The 21,316-nt window shown below is 43.4% G+C and overlaps 1 protein-coding gene across 4 annotated transcripts in view; it reads left to right on the forward strand.

The window, feature by feature from the left end:
- The window catches only part of MDGA2 (MAM domain containing glycosylphosphatidylinositol anchor 2), a 1,412,234-nt gene that overhangs the window by 872,409 nt on the left and 518,509 nt on the right, over positions 1-21,316 (forward strand). The gene's annotated exons all lie outside the window — the stretch shown is intronic.

Raw genomic sequence — 21,316 nt, forward strand, 5'->3', positions numbered from 1 at the left:
GTCTAAAATATGTCATGGATTACATTACGTTGGCAACCCTAATGCAGTGGCTATCTGTGTGGATAAATGATAAAGCCAGCTTAAACAGAGAGGTTATCGAGGGCTGTCTGAATCACAGTCTTCACCACAAAATCCCATGGTTTAAATATATTAGGCAGATGACTATTGAACCTGGAAGACCTGATTTGTACTCAAAGCTTACTGAAATGAATGAGAACACTAAAAGCATGTGTGAAGAAATCCTTATGGGAAAGGGTGATGATGGAAACTGAAAATGTTGAACTGCTTAAATCTTAGGCTTAGGTTATTAGTCAGAACTCCACTACTCCTCATTTTTATTGCATTGGATAAATAATGCCTGTGGGAGAAATCTTCTGATGAGATTTCATCTTGGTATTATTAGATCACCTCTATCAGTTCCATTGGGTCAAGATGACCCTTTTATATTGCCCCTGTGATGAAGTTTCGACCCATACAGTGTTACATTTTATTTTGTGGATATTATAAACAATTTACTCTACAAGTATCTGATACCAAAGTTGTGACTGAATGGATTTTATAAATGTAGGCCGGCCCTCTATGTTTTGTTTTCAAATCCTCTACAATGAACCTGTTTGTCATGCTGTTGGTTGTTTTGTAACGTCTGCTGTTTAATATAAAAAATCAGTGCTGTTTTGAATACCCTACTTTATCTATGAAGTCTGTTTAATGTTTTCACATGATAGCTTCTTTTTTTTTGTTTATTTATAGAACTTTCATGGCTAATGATGGTTAGCCGAATAAAGAGATTGAATAGATCACTTGTCAGTTATGAAAGAGCATCTTCTTCACCATGTCAGGCCTCTGTTTCAATGAATGATGAGAAGTTGTATTATTACTTTTTGCAGATGTTGGAATTTTTAGACTGATCACGTGACAGGGCATTCTCTTGTCTGCTGGTCTCTGGGCGTGCTGCATTATCCATTCATTGAAGCCAGTCATACACCCATATGCAGCAGATTCTTTATTGCTGTAAGATTCTTTAGTTTATGTGGTGCTTACACACAAGTATTCTAAGTTCATTGTTTATATTTTCTGTGCAATCAGTATTGCAGTCGGAACTGCATTTTTTTAAACATTCATTTATTTACACAAAAGTGAATGTTCTGCAGCAGTGTAGTCATATAGGAGTGCTTGTTATGTGTAAGTAAAGGGGATTCTATGGATGAAGAGTAAATAACAGAATAAATGTTTATAAATGAAATTGTGTGGGCAGTTTACTAACAAGTACTTTTGTACAAGATGTAGATGTTGAAGATTAAATGTGGGGGATGGCAAAGTTGTAAACTTACCTACACTATGTCTGAGCACAGCATACTAAGCCTCATCTGCCCTTCGGGTTTTCCCCCTGGGGGTACACCATCCCTCATACCTGGAGGAAGAAGCATGTAGCATAGAGAGACATCGTCCCCATGTGGATCAGGGGTCCCGTCGTCTAGGCAAACAGCTGCACTCAGCATACAGTCGTGGTCATCTGGCTGGAATCTCCCTCTAACTTGTCTGGGACACATGGGTGTTTTTATAATAAAACAGCTGAAATTCTAAGAAATTATCCTCACGTTTGAGTATGTGTTTTTTGTGAATGTTGGAGACCCAGCATACCACATGTGTCGGCAACCCTATCTGACTGTAGCCTTGGAGAATACACACAAAGTGAAATAAATGTCCTACTAAGAACTTGATGCTTTCCTACGCATAAGTACAATGAGATAAAGAAAATAAAAGAGCAACGCAAATGTTGCTATTGCTAGAAAAACAAAGCAATGCTGAATAAAATATAACAGGATTAAAATGCACAGAGGAAGGCCTAGTTAGCATAAAACAATATCTCTAAAACATGGCTAAAATAGCTATACAACAAGGCAACAACAAAATCTTCACCTTACAGTGACAACACCTGAATTGGCGACCCTTCTACATCGAGGACTGTCTGTGATGCTTCCCTGCTTCTCCTGGGACATTCCACCGTGAACGGGACTCTTGCACTGGTCTGAAAAGATAACTTTTCAGTGGGACTTACCTGGTTCCTGTGTCCGACCTGCGCTCCACTGCAGTCAGCTTGAACTTGTGACTTTCTCCCAGTCTTGAAGGACCAGATAGCTTTGAGTGCATGTTGAGCTTTTGGTGCTTTTTTTTACTTAAATATTTAAAATAGCATATGGCCAGCCTGCTCCTCGTGCTACATCGACTACCATCTGTGATGCTTCCCTGGTACTCGCCACTTGCCTGTGACAAACATCCACAATGCTTTCTGCCCCTCAGGGCCCCCTCTGCCACAAACGGGACATTTTACGCTCAATTGAGAAGGTAACATTCCAGCAGGACTAACCTGGTCCCTGTATATGACCTGTGCTCCATCGTGGTCGGCCTCAACTTGTGAATTACTCCCAGTCTTGCACGACCAGATTGCTGTGGTCGTGGCTTTGTGTATTTTGGCACTGTTTTCACTTAAATCTTTAAAACTGCATATGACTAGCCTGCTGCTCATGTTACATCGGCAACCATCTGTGGTGCTTCCCTGCTCCTTGTGACTTTCCCCGTTCTCACATAACCAGAATGGCGCTTTGGGCTTTTTGGCTCTTTTTTTTACCTAAATCTTTAAAAGTGCCTTTTTCCGGTTATACTGATTGATTTTGTTGTTGTTTTGGTCTTGATTTATTTATTACATTTTGCCCTATTTTTGTAAATTGGTATGAGATTTTTCTTGAGTTGTGTTGGCACTTTATTACTGCTTGAAGTGCTGCATAGATACTTTACTCATTGCCTTTAAAATAAGGCTAACTGCTCTGTGCCAATCTGCCAGAGGGTTGAGCACAGGTTAATTTGGGGTTTGAATTGTGCCTCACTCTGACAATGATGGCGGTTGTTGCTTGAGTAGGGTTTCAACCCCTCAACCAGTAACTCACTTTCTTACACTTACATAAGAGTTCCACTCAGAAGCTTTTTTTATATATATATATATATATACCAGACTATAGCTATTGGGCAGGGAGCTCCCCCGGCAGAGAGCAAAAAGTATGACTGAGTGGAGAAAGAAAGCAAAATCAGATGAAAGGAAATCTCATTTGACAGGCACAAAAAAGCGCAATACAGCAGTTCTGCATTGTGCTTGCATTAAGCAATCCACACACAATACAAATCGTAGGACGGGGAGGAGACATCAGTCCACTTCTTCGTACTCCACATCAGGGTCTAATGTTAGAAAGTAGTCCCTAACGGGCTGCTATATGTCCTTCAGTCTTCAAGCTGGCGGATGTAGTGAGGCATTGAGTTCACTGGTGGTGTCACAATATATTATATCCCAGAGCCAAGCAGCAACAGTTGGAAGTCTGCTGCTGCCCCAGTGGAGAGCTACCTGTCTTTTAGCCAGAAGGACGGCAATGGCAGCAATGTGCCACTTGCCGTGAGGTAAAGGTTAAATGTGACCTGGAGTCATTAAGGATTTCTGGATCAATTGTTGTTGTTCTATCGTGAGGGATATCATGGAAAACATATTCAGTCATGGCACAATTCCAATACAAATTCACAAAGTCAGCTTGGCATAGTTTACATTTAGGGCAGTGAAGTGATCTTGTGGGGTCAAGTTTGGCTAAAGCCTTCAGAGTTGTATAAGCCCAGTATAAATATTTAAAATGTAACAGCTTGTGTCAGTAGTTGCTAGACACCAGTTTAGTTTGCATGCAACAGTAATGCCAGGTTTTATCTGGGATGGTGTGACCCAAGTCTTGTCCCCATGCAGCTCTACTCTTCTCTGGTCAACTAGGCCGCAGTGGCAAAGAGGTGTGATAGAGTCAGGACAATAACCTACCACTATCTGAAATGGATATAACCAATCTAAGGGGACAAAAATCTTTAAGTTTTTTGGGGGTATGTAAGCAGGGTGTCCTACAGAGTGCTATGTAAACAGAAGATGCCAAAGCTGTCCATATGTGTCGGATCTGGATTTCAAGGTACCATTGACAAACAGGTAACCTATTATTTGCGGCTGGTGTGAGGCAAGCGATAACTCCTGGATAAGCGGTAGCCAATGGCTTAAGGGAGAGGCATGTCTGTGAAAAATATAAAGAATATAAAATCCACCATCCCAGGTAACACTGAAGCTTGGACTCAATCAATGTATCATAGCATTTGTATAGTGCAGCGCTATCACCCTTAAGGGTATCTGGGTGCCGAGGGTGCCATGTCTCAGTTGAACAGCCACGTCTTGAGTCTCCTCCTGAAGTCCGCCAGGGAGGGATTTGTTTGGAGGTAGAGGGGCAGGCTGTTCCAGGACTTGGCTGCTGTGTAGGTGAAGGAGCGGCCTCTGCTGCATCTACAATGGATGGAGATGTGTGTGCCAGGTTTAGCAAGGCAGAGCGCAGTTGTCTTGCTAGGATGTAGTAGCTCAGTCAATGTTTTATGTAGGACGACTCTAGGTTGTGGAGAGCCTCGTATGCGAGTGTGAGGATTTTGAATTGGCATGTCTTCTGGACTGGGAGCCAGTGAAGGTTCCTGAGGTGTGAGGTGATGCTTGTGTGCTTAGGGAGGTTGAGGATGAGGCTGGCTGCAATGTTCTGTAGAGTCTGGAGTCTTTTAAGTAGTTGGCAGAACACTCTGGCTTAGACAGAGTTGGCATAGTCAAGGCGGCTGGTGGCCCGGGTATGTGTAACTGTCTTTCTGGTGTCAGTAGGGATCAACTTGAAGATTCAGCAGAGCACACAGAGGATGTAGAAGCAGAAAGAGGCAACTGAGTTTACTTGTTGATTCATGGAAAGTTGGTTGTCAAGGACGATGCCTAGGTTTCATGTGTGGTCTGGTGAAGAGGGCATTTGTATGATTTCTGTTGGCCACCAGCTATGGTCCCATACAGAGGTGTTCTTTCTGGAGCGCAGGACTTCCGTTTTGTCTGTGTTCAGTTTGAGGCACCTGCTTTTCATCTGTGTTGTTACATTGTTCATGGCGTGGTGGAAGTTGGCTTTGGCACTGTGGAGGTCTTTGGTGAGTGAGAGGATTAGTTGAGTCTCATCAGCATAGGAGACTATATTGAGTCCTTAGGATCTGATGATATCTGTAGGGGGGGTCATGTAGATGTTGAACAGGGCTGGGGTGAGGAAGGATCCTTGGGGTACACCGCAGGTGATGTTCTTGGGTGTGGAAGCAAAGGGAGGAAGGTGAATGCTTTGCGTGCAGCCTGAGGGGAAAGAGGGGACCCACTTAAGGGTGTTTAGTTGAGCGACTATGTTGTGCAGTCTTTTGAGGAGAGTATGGGAGACTGTATTGAATGCTGCAGAGAGGTCCAGTAGAATCAGTGCTACCGACTTTCCTCAGTTGAGGAGGGTCCTGATGTTCTCCATGGTGGCGATCCATGCAATCTCCGTGTTGTGGTTGGCCTAGAAGCCCAATTGTGAGGTGTCAAGAAGGTGATTTCAGTCGAGGTAGTCGGTGAGCTGTTGGTTGAAGGCCCTCTCAAGCACTTTGGCCAGGAAGGAAAGCAGGGAGATCATTCCATAGTTTTTGAGGTTTCTGGGATTGGCAGAGGGTCTCTTTAGGAGGTGTCTGATCTCTGCATGCTTCCCTTCATCCAGGGAGGTTGCCATGGAGATGGAGGTGTTCAGGATGAGGGTTAGTTCTTTGCTAATAGTGTTGTCTCCGAGGTTGAAAAGCTGTGGGGGCAGGGGTCAGTGGGTGCCCCAGATAGGATGGATGACATGATGGCTTTGGTGGTCTGGTGGTCTGTGTGGTAATCGGGACCCAGGGGGTTATAGTGGGGCTGGTGTTCGCTGCTTGAGAGATTTTGTCTAGGCTTAAGGGCTGCCATGTAGGTGGCTCTGTCAGAGGGGTTCTTGGTCACACGCCATTGTTTCTCGAGTCAGTGGCAGTCAAGTTTGGAGTTTCTGAGCTCCAGAGTGTACCATCTTGCTGGCTTTGAGGTGCTGTTGGTTTTAGTGGGGTGACTGTCAGAGGATTTGATGATTCAGGTACTGAAGTTTTAGGCTGCCTGTTTGAGGGCGAGGTCTGCCATTGGCTTGGGTTGTGCAGTGCCTCGGGCTGTACCCATAAGCTCTATGCTATCTTGCCCCAGCTTCAGTGGGGGGTGCTAATGTGCTTGGAGGTGGAATTGGAGATGGTAAAATGGACGATGACCTGGTCAGTCCAGGTGAGTTCAGTCACATGGGTGAAACTGATTCTGTCTCTAGAAGTGAAGATGGCATCCAGCGTGTGTCCAGCTTTGGGCACAGGTTTGTTGACCAGCCGGGTGAGGCCGATCGTGCTGAGGTTCTCTATAAGGGAAGTGGAGTTAGTGTTGGAGTCGTTGAGGTGGAAATGGAGATCACCGAGTACGACGTAGTGGAGGGATTTGGTGAAGAGGGGAGCAATGAGGATGGCGATGGCATTGCAGAAGGCTGGGCATGGTCCCCCCAGACTGTATATGACGGTGCCTCTCATCGTGTTGGCATCGGTCTGGAGTTGGAAGTTGAGGTGCTCCATGAGGGGCACTGGGTCGTCGTCAGTGATGGTGCACTGAATGGTTTCCTTAAGGATGAATGCCCCCACCATATATGTTGGAGGTGTCTTGGTGTATCGTCTTGTAGCTGTCTGGGTTGGCCGTGGCAATGTTGGAGTTAGAGGAAGGTGTTAGCCATGTTTCAGTGATGACTGAGTGAGGACTAAGCTCAACATATGGTGGAAAGAGTCTGTATGTTGGGTGAGTAATGAAGAAAGGGGGAAATTGTGTGCCTTGGCTCTCTGGGGTTTAAGATGTGGCAACCTGGCATCTGTGTTATACCAGTATTAGGTGAAGTGGGATTGAGCCACTAAATAATATAATTGGAGATCTGGAAACCCGAATCCTCCACATCCATAGGGAACTGTCAATGTTACCCACTGAATACGGGCTTGTCAACCAGCCCAGATAAGTCATGTTAGAAGTCCCCCGCAGATTGGCAGAGACATTTTTGGTCAAAGTGATGGCGATATTTGTAAAAAGATTTAAAAACTGGGGAAGAACCACCATTTTAATGCTGGCAATTCATCCAGTATAGCTCAATGTAGCTTAGTCCACTGCTCCACCTGATTAGTGAGCTTGTCTATGACTGGGCCATAATTATGGTGTCTAACTTTGGATTTGTCTTTATGAAAATGCCAACATATTTGGGGGACTCAGTGCACAATTGCAGGGGATAGTCGAAGTAGAGTGGTTCAGTGGCCTCTGTGAATGGAAAGAGTTCCCCGATTTGTGCCAATTGATTGATAAGCCAGAAAAGGTTCCAAAGAGTATCACTTTCCAGATAAGAGGAGTTAAATTGGTAGGCTGGTCAAGGATCAACAGCAAAATACCATCCACATGTAAAGAAGCTAATGGAGGGCCCTGAAGGAATTAGAGGCCCTGGTGGAGGTGGCTCTCCTGTAGGCGCCTAACAAGGGGGACCATGGCGATGACAAACAGGAGGGGAGTGAGTGGACAGCCCTGCCCTGCATCCCTAGTTATCGGAAAGGCTTCAGAGAGTGTTCCATTTACTTGAAGGTGCGACAAGGGGACTTTATAGAGCAGCATAGTCTTGAAAGCCATTTGGTACTCCCACTTGACCAATGTTGCACATTGGAACAACCATTCAAGCGATTCAAATGCTTTTTCAGCATCTAAAAAGGGAAGTGCAGCAGGAGCGGTGGGGGAAATCTGGTTTTAATACCTCAAAATTAGTGCAAAGTTTAATTGATGGGGAGCAATGTGGGACAAAACCAGAGTGTACGGGATACATTTTACAATTCATTAAAAGGGAAAGGCATGAGGTTATTATTTTAGGTAATATATTATTGTCATGGTTCAGGAGTGAAAGTGGCCTAAGTAGTAAGGTAATAATGGCTTCCCACAGAGTAGGGGATACCGCGCCTACCTCAAGAGATTAGGTACAAACCACCAAGAGGTGTGGGGCCAAAATGGGCTTGTACGCTTAATTTAAGTTGCCTGTGAAACCGTCCAGTCCAGTTGCCTTACAGCCACTCAGGGAATTGATATCCTGGGAAATGTCCTCCCATGTAATAGGGGTGGCCTAAAATTGCTGTTTTCCAGGATCCAGCCACACCATGATTACTTCGACTAAGTACTCAGCAAGTGCGAATTTGCTCTTGTCCACTCATGTTGTGTACAAATGGCAGTAATAGGATGTAAGTATTTCAATAATAGTAGCAAAGTCAGTAGCGTCATGCCATCATCACCCAGGAGTCCTGTTACATACGTGGCTTGATAAGATGGTCCTGAGAGCTGAGCTAGGGTGCGGTTAGGCTGTTCACCCACACCATACTCACGTTCTCTAACATATTTGCCCAAATAAGATACCTCTCGTGCCCTAGGTCCCGGAACTCCTGTTTGAGTGTGAAGTGGCTGTTGAGGTTAGACAAATGCATGTCAGACATGTCCGTTGTATCAATATCACATAGATTCCCCTCCACCTTAGCCAGGTCGTTTTTAATGCTACGGAGTACCCCTGTGTGCTTAGTTATACATAGTCCTCTTATATTGGCTTTGAAGGCCTCCCAGAGCACATAGTGCCTGTCCATGGAGCCAATATTATTTGTGAAATATTCATTTAAGGCTTCTTGGATTTCTAAACAAAAACCTCATCATGTGAAGCAACATTGAGGAAACGCCATTACTTGATTGAGTAGCCATAGGATGGAAAAAGGAACATTGCTTTTACAGGGGCATGATAAGAAAGGGTTCGGGGCTTATGTGAGATATTAGTAATCCACAATAGGGCTCCATGGGAGATGTACCAATAATCAATGCGTGTCCAGACATTATGTGGGGCAGATTAGATGCCTCTGATGGGGCAGGCAGCCCTCTTCAAAATGATTACACTCCCTCAATTCATTTATGTGCCACAGAACAGCGAACAGCTGCTACCCAATCTCCCAGACACTGTCCACCAAAATAGATGGGGAACTGAGAATCCTGCATTAGGGTGGGGGACACCTGAGAATCTCGCTCAAAACACTGCAATGCAACCAATACATGCGCTCCCAGACATTGAGGGTTACCACTGGGCAACCTACCTAGTTAACTTCAATGATTGGATCTATGCCCTCAAGACCATCCAAAGTTTCACCTTGAACATGCCTTGCGGGAATGTAAAATGCACTTACATTACGTCTATGGAGGCAAGGGCTCCCAGATGTTGCTTCTGGCGATGCAGGTCGCATTGGCAGCATGGGGTAAAGCCACCAGAATATTAGGCTAGGATCACAGGCTAACCAGGGAAACCCCCTTTTGAGTGGGACTTGTCTTGCAACAGTTTACTAAATTTTGCAGGGATTCAAAGTGCGGGATACCATAGGCATCTCAAGGGTGGGAGACATATTGGAACAGGGGGACATCATTTAAATGCAAAGAGAACTCAGTATGCACCAGAATAAATTTTTAAAATGTGCACAACTGAGACATGCCTGGCAGGCTAAAAGGCTGATAGGGGTGCCACTGGGGGGGTTGAATCCTAACGGATGAACTAGGCAAAGGGACGATTTCCACCAGATATAGAACAATTGACAACAACATGTCACACACCTTGGGCCAGCTGTGAGAGTGGTGGCAAAGAGACATGGGAGAGTTTGAGGATATAGACTGGGAGGCAGCTATGATGCAACCACATGAGGTTGTTATCAAATCCTGTCCCTGCCTGATAGAGTTCAAAATCCTCAATAGGGTCCATTTTGATCATAGTACGCTACACGCCATGAGGAGGGCGCCTGCCCCAAACAGTTTTCTCTGTGAGAACGTTGTGAGGACTTTTATACAAACAATCTGTGAATGCCCCGCATAGGAAAATACTGCACCACACCCCTCTGGGAACTATTGGCCATCTTGGAGGTCCCACTCCCACTTCAACCTCAGTTTGTTTTTCTAGAGATCCCTTGCGATGTAGATGTCTCGCGCACCAACCTGAACTTTAGTTCACTGGCTTTGGTAGTGGCCAAGGGAGAACTGGCCCGATACTGGGGAGTGGCCGAGGTGCCCTCCATACAAGTATGACAACAGGGAATGGACATGTATATGGCGGCGGAGAAGGTGATATATATTGTAGTGGAGGATGTCCCTCAAGTCCTTCAAGATTTAGGGGTGGTGGAGTGCCTACTATGGGTTGGAGTGAGTGGAAGGAGGCTCTGCTGTTACAGGAGACCCACCCACCAACCAGAGATAACTGCTACAGGGCTGTCTCTCACTATTTATTACATGAAATCCTCCTCTTTGTTCAATATGCTTGGGTGTCCTACAGTGTGCTATTTCCCATCTGAAGCTGCCAACACCATAAATCTTGTTGTTTCCAAACGGGATGAAAATACTCCAGATCACATGTGTTTGGGCATAATAGGCAAGATCACAAGATTCTCCCAATATTTTCAGAGGACATTTTTACTCTTTAGAGGAGTTGAAATGTCTGATTGAAAAACTCTGCAGATCTGTTCCTGCAGATCATTTAATTCCCCAGGGTGGCAGCAACTTCTCTTACTGGCCCCATTAGGAATACTGGAGTACTCATAATTATGTTCCAGGAATCTCAAAATATTTGAAGACTAACTTCCAATGAAGTGTCAAATAACATCACAATTATGTTAATATAAGTCAGAAGAGGATGAACGTTTCAAAGGGACATTCAGAAGCATTTGGCTGCTCAACAATAAGCTGTCAACAGTCATTACATCACTTGGTGAGAAACCACACTATTGCTTCTTTGGGTAAGTTTGGGTTACAAGGAAAACCACTAAAATGATCAAAACAACATCTAATGACACTTGGGAATATAAACTCCAACAATATTGTGGTAGTTGATGCTACTATAACAATAAAGTGGATTCATAATGAGCAGGCTTTCAATTTCAGTACAGTGGAACAACATTTTAATAATAGTTTTTTATCACTTCCAGCCTATCTATTCAATCTTCCTTGCATATGCTGGCAAAAACTCATTCTGCTTCTAAAATACAGACTTGGTCAGCACCTGAGGACCATTTATGTATCACTGAAGGCAGCTCCCCAAAGGTGTTAATCTGTCAATGAAAAAGGTTCTCCAGATATAACATAACAGATGTTTTTTTCCGCCCATTCCTCTTCCCACAACTTAATAACTCATTTAAATGTACTGTTTTATGTTTTTATTTTCCTCTGCTGTCTGGTGAGATCTTTGGTTCAGCACATTTGATTGCATTGCTAATAAGCTAGCAATTACCAGGTAGCCATAACAAACAACATTGCTGTGGCTTACTAAATGTAAAGAAATTATGGAGTAGCCTGTAACTTGGTTGCCTTTTTTGAAACCAAGGCTGGCCCCAGACTAATTAAGTGGACTGTTGGTGAGTTATAAAGGTCCGGTATTCTACTTCACTAAGATATCTCCAAAACACCATACCCAAATACCATCTAGCCACCACATGGAGGTTTATAAACCAGCTAGGTACTACTTATTAGGTGTATCACTGTTAACGCTCTTTAACTAATCTTTCGTGGACTCCACGCATTCAACATGACACTTGCATCAGTTTGAATTCTTAGTTAGCATTAGTCAACTGCTACTTCATGCTCCAGCTACCTCAATTAACACTTCTACTTTGTTCCTTTTTGAGCACTTTTTCAACAGGCTATTGGCTGAACAATATTTGTGACCAATGTTTATTGATCACTCCAAGCCAAGGTTGGTATGATCAAATTTCACCATTGCAACAATAAAAGGCTGACTTTGGGGTTGATATTTTCCCTTACATATCTGAAAAAACAGATTTAGGGATGTTAAATAGTACTGGTGCACAACATATTCTTGCTCTCTACAAACATGAATATTCAATGTTGTTCTTCCAAAGCACCATATCTCATTATGCAATCATTGTAGACCTCAAGAATTGACTATGGATGCCCAATCAGACTCGATCAATATGATTACAGTCATCTCCATATTCTGATCTAAAGTACCCATCGTCAAACTAGTCAAGAAAAGATTAGTATGCGCTGTTGAAGAGAACAACTGACATGCTGTTTGCCTACATAATTCGTTTTTAACAGAGGTTTTGTATATATGCAATATTGCTAGCACACATTATTGCCAATAAATTATTACTATGTCAACACCTAATAGTCCCTTGAACTTGCCTCAGAAGTGACCCTCTCTGTACAGAGGGGCTGCCTTTGTCTTCTAATCTGCTTCAGCTACCAGCTTATTACTAAAGATTAACTATCCAATATAGCACATAAAGTTTTGCTATCCTGGCCATCATAATCATCACTCTAGATTGTTTTAAAAAGCTGGATATTGTTGCATGCGAGAAGGAGCTATAAGAACTTAGTCAAATTATTCAGGTATAAGTTTTTGTTCACCTACCAAACATGGTCTCTGGTCCTTATAATCACCATGATCAAACAACCTTTAAGTATTAGTGCAAACAGTACTAGTATTAGTGTTCAATAACCATTTCTGTTTGTCTGGATGCTGGAGAATATATCCTAGGGTTCAATTCTCTGCAGAATCAATTATTCAACTTTGCCTCAGTACAGTATCATCTTTTAAATATTCTGTCACCAGTCTTTGATTTACTCAGAGGAGCAGTTATTTGTCTTGAAAGAACACCATCCAAATGGTTGTGAAAGCAGTAATGGTCAAATAGATGTGTACAAAAATAAACCTGTTTTGCCTAATAATGAGGTACCACTGCTTATGAAAATAATGCATGAGCCAAGAAGTCCACTCTTTACACTATCATTCAACTTCCTAAGGAGACAATATATTAATATGTTGGTTAGTGTTTTTTTCCACCACCTATATAAGCAAATTAACACATCACTACAGTCATTGCAGCAGATCATTACATTCACAATCACTATCCAGTCTAGAATGCAGCAAAGTCCCTCCATACTGGTATCCAAATTGTTGCGCTCACATTTTCAAAAATTCCAAATATAGTCCTTTTCTTCCCTTTGTCATTTACACTGTGCAGTGTGTATGTTGTACATAATTTATATCCATCAGATCAATAACATTACAAGACATATCTCTATTTACAGAACCATTGAAAATGTGTTCAGCTACAGTGTAGGAAATTCTTTTTTTAGTGTGTTCTCCCCAGAACCTTTTGCTGGACCCAATTTTGTTGCTGGATTTTGAATCTGCATAAAGGAGCACGTTTGTCCAGTTCTCCCTTTATATACTCATTCACCTAACACATGGAGAAACTGGCATACCCCTGTTGGGGGCAGAAAAGTGTCCTGCATGGTGACAGACATGCTCCTCTGCTGTGAGTGCCCCAGCTGCTACAAAATCTGGATTTGTGGTGCAGACGTTTTATTATAGATGAGCACAGATCATGCATATGGCCTAGGCAGATCTCATGGATTGTGGTCTTGTTATAACGAGAGAGGTGTGCAAAATTCTACCCTTTTAGTGGTAAAAGCCTCCAGACCTGATTATTAAGAATTACATAGCATGAGTGCGGTGATGGCAATATACAATTTTTGTAATACTAATCAGTAGGGTGAACAGGTCTTTTTATCCGTGTGTTCTGCTTTCCTACATATCTCCTATCGGAGCTTACAGAACCTCTCTGGAATGCACTTCTGAGTTCAAAGAAGACATTTATTGTTGTTAATTCTCCCCCACCCACAAGTTCTTGAGAGACAAAATTTGTAGATTTCAAGCACACGTTTAAAAGAGTAGTCGAAGCAATGAAAGCAAAATATATCACAGTACTTCTCAGTTGCAATGTACACAGCAAATATATATGATTATAGTATCAAAGCAAAGCATAAAAGTCAAAATTCATCACCGTATGGGTAAGTAGGGCCTATCTTCAGCTTCATCTTTCTGGGGTCTGCAAGTTGATGACTCCGGTCAACTGCGGGAAAGAGATTATCTACCCAAACGGGAGACTGGCAACTGACGTCTAGCTCCAGCCTGAAGTCAAGCAGATTCGAATCCAACTAACTGTAGCCCAGAGTCATCCTTAAAAGCAAACTCAGTGTGAGACTTGAACGACCTTGGAGAATGGCCAGTTCTCTGAGCCATTCCGCTCTCAGACTGGATTGCGAGGTAAACACAAAATCTACGGTCTGGTGTGAAGAAAACAGCTTGGTCCATCTTGTGGAAAAACACAGCTTGGAAAAAACACAGACATCTCTGCAATGTCTCAACTGCAATGTCTAACTCCACGTTAAAGCCAATAGACAGCTAACCTAAATATTAAATGTAATGTCTAATATCATGTCAATGTAAAGCCAATAGGCAGCTAAGCTGCTAATGTCATGTCAAAGCCAATAGGCAGCTAACCTAAATATCAAATGTAATGTCTAATATCATGTCAAAGCCAATAGGCAGCTAAACTGAATACAGAATGTAATGTCTAATGCCATGTCAAAGCCAATAGGCAGCTGAGCTGAATACAAAATGTAATGTCTAATATCATGTCAAAGCCAATAGGCAGCTGAGCTGAATACAAAATGTAATGGCTAATGCCATATCAAAGCCAATAGGCAGCTGAACTGAATACAAAATGTAATGGCTAATGCCATTTCAAAGCTAATAGGCGGCTAAACTGAATACAGAAAGTACTGGCTAATGCCATGTCAAAGCCAATAGGCAGCTGAACTGAACAAAACATATAGGGGGTCATTCCGACCCTGGCGGTCATGGACCGCCAGGGCCGGGGACGGAGGAAGCACCGCCAACAGGCTGGCGGTGCTTCTGGGGCAATTCTGACCGCAGCGGTAAAGCCGCGGTCAGAAAAGGGGAACCGGCGGTTTCCTGCTGGTTTTCCCCTGCCCCAGGGAATCCTCCACGGCGGTGCTGCAAGCAGCGCCGCCATGGGGATTCCGACCCCCTTCCCGCCAGCCTGTTCCTGGCGGTTTACACCGCCAGGAAGAGGCTGGCGGGAACGGGTGTCGTGGGGCCCTGCAGGGGCCCCCTAACAGGGCCCCATTCAGATTTTCAGTGTCTGCAAAGCAGACACTGAAAATCGCGACGGGTGCCACTGCACCCGTCGCACACCAGCAACTCCGCTGGCTCCATTCGGAGCCGGCTTCATCGTTGCTGGGGCTTTCCCGCTGGGCGGGCGGGCGGCCTTTTGGCGGTCGCCCACCCACCCAGCGGGAAAGTCAGAATGACCGCCGTGGTCATTTGACCGCGGTGCGGTCTTCTGCCGGTCTCCGCCCGGCGGGCGGCACCTGCCGCCCGCCGGGGTCAGAATGACCCCCATAATGTGCTACTGGTGAACATTGAGCAACTAATATGCGCAGTGGTGAAACACAAAGTCATTGGTCAAACACAATTAATAGCATCACACCCTGTCAGTGGAAAGGGGCCTACTGGCCCACCTACGGAAGGGTTCTGTGCTGTGTACTTAAGTTGCCCTTTGACTACATCATGTTAGTATGTAGCATTGTGCAGACCATGTGTGATTGTGTGCATGCTGTAATGTATGTGTGCCTGTGAGTCCCATGTTGGAAAGCTAGAACCTTGGTAAGGCATGTGGAGGGAGAGGAGCCACCCCAGACAGATGTGTGCATTGCCTGCATTCCTGGGAGCTGGGTGTGACACACACTGGAGAAACAGAGAGGAGACTCTTCTTTGCAACTTCAAAAAGACTTTGATTTTGGACAGGTCACTGGTGAATACGGCCTGGGAACACTGTCAGAGAGATGATGGGTCTGGTAAAGAAAACACTTCAGAGTCAGGGAATCCTCCTGGGCAGGGATGGGGGCTTTAGACCCTTTTTTAAGGCACATATCAATGAGGCTAACAACCAGGTATGGTCTTCTGGACACTCCCATGGCCTGTATTGTGGGGCTATCAAGATTGGAGTCACTCCTTCTGTGACATAAAGGACAGGACAGAAGATTGTATACTTCAAAGTGGTCAACCCTCACTACACGAACTTCAAAGACTAAGACACTAAATCACATCTATGCTTGTAAATAGATTATCAAAAGGGAGTGTGAGTCTCCCAAACTGTAGCTGTACACCAATGTGAAGAAGGTCAGCATAGCTTCAACCGGTTGTGACCAGGACAGGGGACCAAGGTCTGCTAGTCTCTCTGCGGGGTGAGGGGACATCACCCAGGAGAATCAAGACCACAGGCTACGGAATAGCACATATCTGGCATTATATTTGCTGGAACTAAACTATACCCTAATTGTGCGTCACCTAGAACTGAGATGTTCGACTAAACCTGTCATATCTTATTATACATTTAGTTTGCCCATCTCACTAAAATGTTCCTCTTCTAAAGAAGGTTTACTTTCAGCAATGCTGCAAGGCAAAAATAATCTGCAGACTAAAAAGGAAACTTCCATTTTGAGCATAAGATGATTATAGTATGCCCATAAATTGAATTTGAGCTACATTTTCACAACTGTGAGGCCATCTAACTTGTCACTATTATAACATATACATCCATAACCTTGGAAACCGATGGCTGACCACCACACCTATCACAAACATCAGAGGCTCTCACTCATAAGTTCCAAGGGTTGAAAGGACCAATAGTTGAATGTAGTGGACCATGGGCCAGATGTACTAAAGAAGCATTTTGCGAGTTGCAAATAGCGAGTCTTAGCGACTCGCTATTTGCAACTCGTAAAATGTCATGCAGAACGGTGTCTCAGACACCGTCTGCGAGTCGGTATGGGGTCGCAATGACCCACCTCATTAATATTAATGAGGTGGGTCGCAAATTGCGGCCCCATACCGACTATGGGCACTCGCAAACATGGAGGCCTGCTGTAGTCAGCAGACCTCCGTGTTCGTGACTGCTTTAAATAAAGCAGTTTTTTTTTTTTTAAGTGTAGCCCGTTTTCCTTAAAGGAAAACGAGCTGCACTTAAAAAAAAAAACGAAACCTTTAGTTCGGTATTTTTTCAGGGCAGGGAGTGGTCCCTTGGACCACTCCCTGCCCTGAAAAAAAATTTTGGGGTCCAGTCACAAACTGGAAGGGTCCCATGGGGACCCCTTCCAATTTGCGAGTGGGTTACCATCCACTTGAAGTGGATGGTAACTGCAACACTATTTGCGACCGCATATGCGGTCGCAAATGGTATTGCATACCACTAGGAATCGCAAATAGGAAGGGAACACCCCTTCTTATTTGCGATTCTGAAATGCATTTTGCGAGTCGGTTCGACTCGCAGAATGCATTTCTGCATAGGAAAATGCGATTTGCAACTCGCAAACGGCAGTTTTTGCCGTTTGCGAGTTGCAATTCCTTTCCTACATCTGGCCCCATATTGCCTAACTAATATGTATTTACCCCCAGCTCCAAAAACATTTCTTTGATCAGATTGAGACTGGCCTTTATATCTAAAAATCACTGAGTCTTAAAAATGCCATTTTATAGTGATGATGGATGATTTTAGTGCCAACGTTTCAAATCAATCATTATGGAATTTCACTACTAAAAGAAGGTTCTGAATATTTTCTCACCATACTCCTCCATAATTTAATGGTAGATACATTTAGTTTAATAATCTCAAACAGAAATGTATTATAATAAATGGCGGACTTGAAAAACATATTCCTGAAAATTGTACATACTCTTGTGATTAGAAGGTAATCTATACAACACTGCGTAATTTCCTTGTTTTCTGTATATAGTCTTCTGTCAGATATCAATATAAAAAAATACCAGTAGTTACCATAGAATACTACCTTTCAGAGTTGTTGTCTCCCCAGAAAATATGCTCTTTAAGTGATGAGAGGTGTATTCAGAAATAAAATGGACAAATGTAGTGGAATACAAATGCTGGTCATTTGTCATCAAAAGCAAATTATGACACAACCAACTCTTCTAAATATCTATTTAAAGAAAGTGAAGTATTTTTTAGATGTTAAAACTGAAAGGTGTAAGTCCTCCAAGTTCGAGATAGCATTGACGGGTAGGACATAGCTCTAAATAACTCAACAGATTAATTTGAATATATTTTACCCAATCATAGCGAAGATAATTAGTACCCTAAATAAAAGGAGAGCTAGGTACCAAACTATGTATAAAAGGCATCTAGCAGACTGTCTGGATTGATCTGCCTGGAGTTGCGGTCTCAAGAAATATACAAAGATGTTGGAGTATAATGGCAGAAAAATGTGGAAAGGATGGTGGCTAGGCCCATCCCTAATAACAACCATGGTGTATTATCCGATACATTTTTATGATTCGAACACCCCCCATAATCCTAAAACATTTTTTAGTACAACAAACTTTCTTCTAATAACGAATATGGGCCAGGTGTTATTGGAAAGAGACCATAGCCTCCCCTCAAAAATCTTAACAAAAAATGGATTAAAACAGGGTTGTTTACTTGCACATTTATTGTTTTCCCTTCATATGTATAACCTACCTTCTGTTCTTTTTGCTGTTTGACTCCCGAGTTTAGGTGGTCGCAATTTACCCAGTTTACTGTATGCAGATGATGTTATATTACTTGGTTTTACCGCAAAGGGTTTGCACAAAGCATTTTTTATGGATAAATACACCTAAAAGCAATATTCTCATGTTCAATAGAAAGATTATGCAACCAAAAGTAAACTTCAGATGGTACCTAGGAAATTAACCCCGGGAAATTGTTAAAATCTATCCTTAAAATAGGAAATGTTTTGCATCTCAATTAAATATTAAACATCATATACTGCACCGATCTAGAAAAGCAGTGTCACATGCACTGCGATCCATCTATAATGCACACGTAAGTGGACATTTAAAACATCTGCTCACATGTCATCATCTGAAACATTTTATCATCTGTAAATCTTCCTTAGTCTTACATATGTGATGAAAACTATTAATAGTAGTAACTGGTATTTTATTAATTTTAACTGATGGGAAAATACTGCATAAACTGCGCTCGTTGACTTCTATGACTGCTACAAAGGCAGTTTGTCTGGAACTTGGTCTGAATAGTGCCTTTGTGATAGATCTGGCAGCATTTCTAAGCAATGAGTTTTCGGTTGATCCACTGTGAGAAACTTTCATTGAGGGAACGGCTGCATGCAGAAATTTAGGTTCTGAAGTGAGTGGACAGCATATTTAGGAAAACTTCCCAGATGCGCTGGAACTGTTCGCTATATTGCGGGCCCTCTTTGAGTCTATGACATTGCCACCGCTGAAATTCCAATTAAAGAAACTTCCTCTATGGTCAGTAAATTGAAATAAGACAAAGAATTGTGCTTACTCATGGAGTAACACAACATTTTTACCTCTACCTGAGTTGCGAATAAACACATTTACATTTGTCTTACAGTATTAAAACATGGGGTTCATCACATGGTTTTAGACATCACCAGCTTCTGATACCTCCTTTTAAAAAATTCGGTATAATCTCAGTCTATGCAGATTATACAAATTATAATATTCGTTATGTCCCTTAAAAATCTATCAATGGGTTTTACATTCTTTTTAAAAGTGGTCACCCAGGACATTGCAGGAGCCGGTCCTGGGGGTAGCAGTCCCCAGGGCAATCTGTGGCTCTATGAGGGGAGCCGCGCAGCCCTCCTCTAATGAAGACATAGCCCCGGGTAGGTGGTGGTCCCTGGGGGCTTAGGGGGCCAAAAGGGACTCCCTTTCTTTTTTAAAATATTTGCCCCAGGGGGTGGTGATCCCAGGGCAGTGGGGGGGCTTTGTGTCCCCCCCTTCTCATAAGTCAGTGTAGCCCATGGGAGGTGGTGGTTCCTGGGTCTGTGGGTGATACCATTGGGCCTCCCTCACTTACTTAAATCATTTTTTCTCCAGAGGATGGTGCTCCCAGAGGTTCGGGGGGCTGTGCGGCCCTGCAATCATATTTCTATATTCGGCCAAGTATGGTGGTGGTCCCCTGGGCTGTGGGGAGGACGTAGGGCCACCCCCACCTTAAAAAGAATTTGGCCCCTGGGGGTGGTGGGTCCTGTGGTGCGGGTTGCTGTGGCCCCCACTCACATTTGCTCAATCACCCCATGCGCCCTCCTCCTACATTAACACCAAATTCCACTGGGACCTGGCCCACCCTGGGGCAAATAAAAAAGATACTTTTTTTTTTTTTATCTTTGGACCCATCTGTGGATTTTTCTTATTTTTTTTTTTTTTATATGCTTTTTAGCCCTTTCGGGGTCACTCAGGCACGCCAGCACCAGGACTAAGAGGTCAGGGTGACTCTACCCTGGCCCCTTTTTTTGTGTTTTTTTATCTGGGACTCGGCTAAAACCGAGTTCTAAGATGGCTGCAACACTTCCTTGTTTAAGTGTTTGCAGGCCATCAGCACGAGGACTGTTGGTTCCGCAGGTGATCCGCGTCCCTATATATCTATATTTGTTGTCCCTAAATTACTCCAAAATTACTGAACGGATTTGCACCAAACCAGACAAGTCGTAATCCGTGGAACAGTATCTAAAAATTTGGTGTAATTCCGTTCATTGGTTCGGACTGTAGGCAGGTCTAAAAGTCCTATGGAAAAATGAATGGGGAAAGGATGTTTTGGGACCCCCCTATCTCCCATCCCCACTTGATGGATCACCCCAAAACTTTCAAGACAGAAGATGAACTTAGCGAAGTATAAATGTTGAGAATTTCATGAAGATTCACCAAGCGGTGCCAAAGTTATAGCAAAGCAAGAAATGCTCTTCCTATGGAAAATAGGTCTTACTTATAACTATCTAGGTAATATATATATATATATATGTATATATATATATATATATATATATAATGTGGTATTCTTGGGCATTAGTAGTGCATATAGGGAAAGTGAAAAGGAAAATCAAGAAGCAAATTCTTCAAGCCCCACAATATTTACTAGCTGCTACTTTGTTCCCCAATAACACTAAAAGATTTGTTGACGAAAGGAAGCATGAGGCTTCCATAATGTAATGCAGGACTTCCTCACTGGAAGAACACAGCCTCAGACTACGGCCGTTCATGTCGGTACCCAAAGACACATGCTGCGGAGTGCCCCAAGGATGTTCACTCAGCTCAACGCTTTTAAACATCTACAAGGCCCCACTTGCGAAGATCATCAAACAACATAGGCTAAACTTAGTCTACTACGCCAACTACACCCAACTGATCCTCTCCATGTCCAAGGACCCTGCAAAGGCCAAGAGAAATTTCCACAATGGGATGAGAGCAGTCGCCATCTGGATGGAGGCCACCTGCCTCAAACTCAACACAGACAAGACAGACCTCTTCTTACTCCACCCCACCCTTTCTGCCTGGAATGATTCCTGGTGTCCCACCAATCTGGGAAACGCCCCTGTCCCAACAGACCACACACGCAACCTGGGCATCATCCTGGACTCCTCTGTCTCCAT

This window comes from Pleurodeles waltl, chromosome 9, assembly GCF_031143425.1.
Source record: "Pleurodeles waltl isolate 20211129_DDA chromosome 9, aPleWal1.hap1.20221129, whole genome shotgun sequence".
In the NCBI taxonomy this organism is placed as follows: Eukaryota; Metazoa; Chordata; class Amphibia; order Caudata; family Salamandridae; genus Pleurodeles; species Pleurodeles waltl.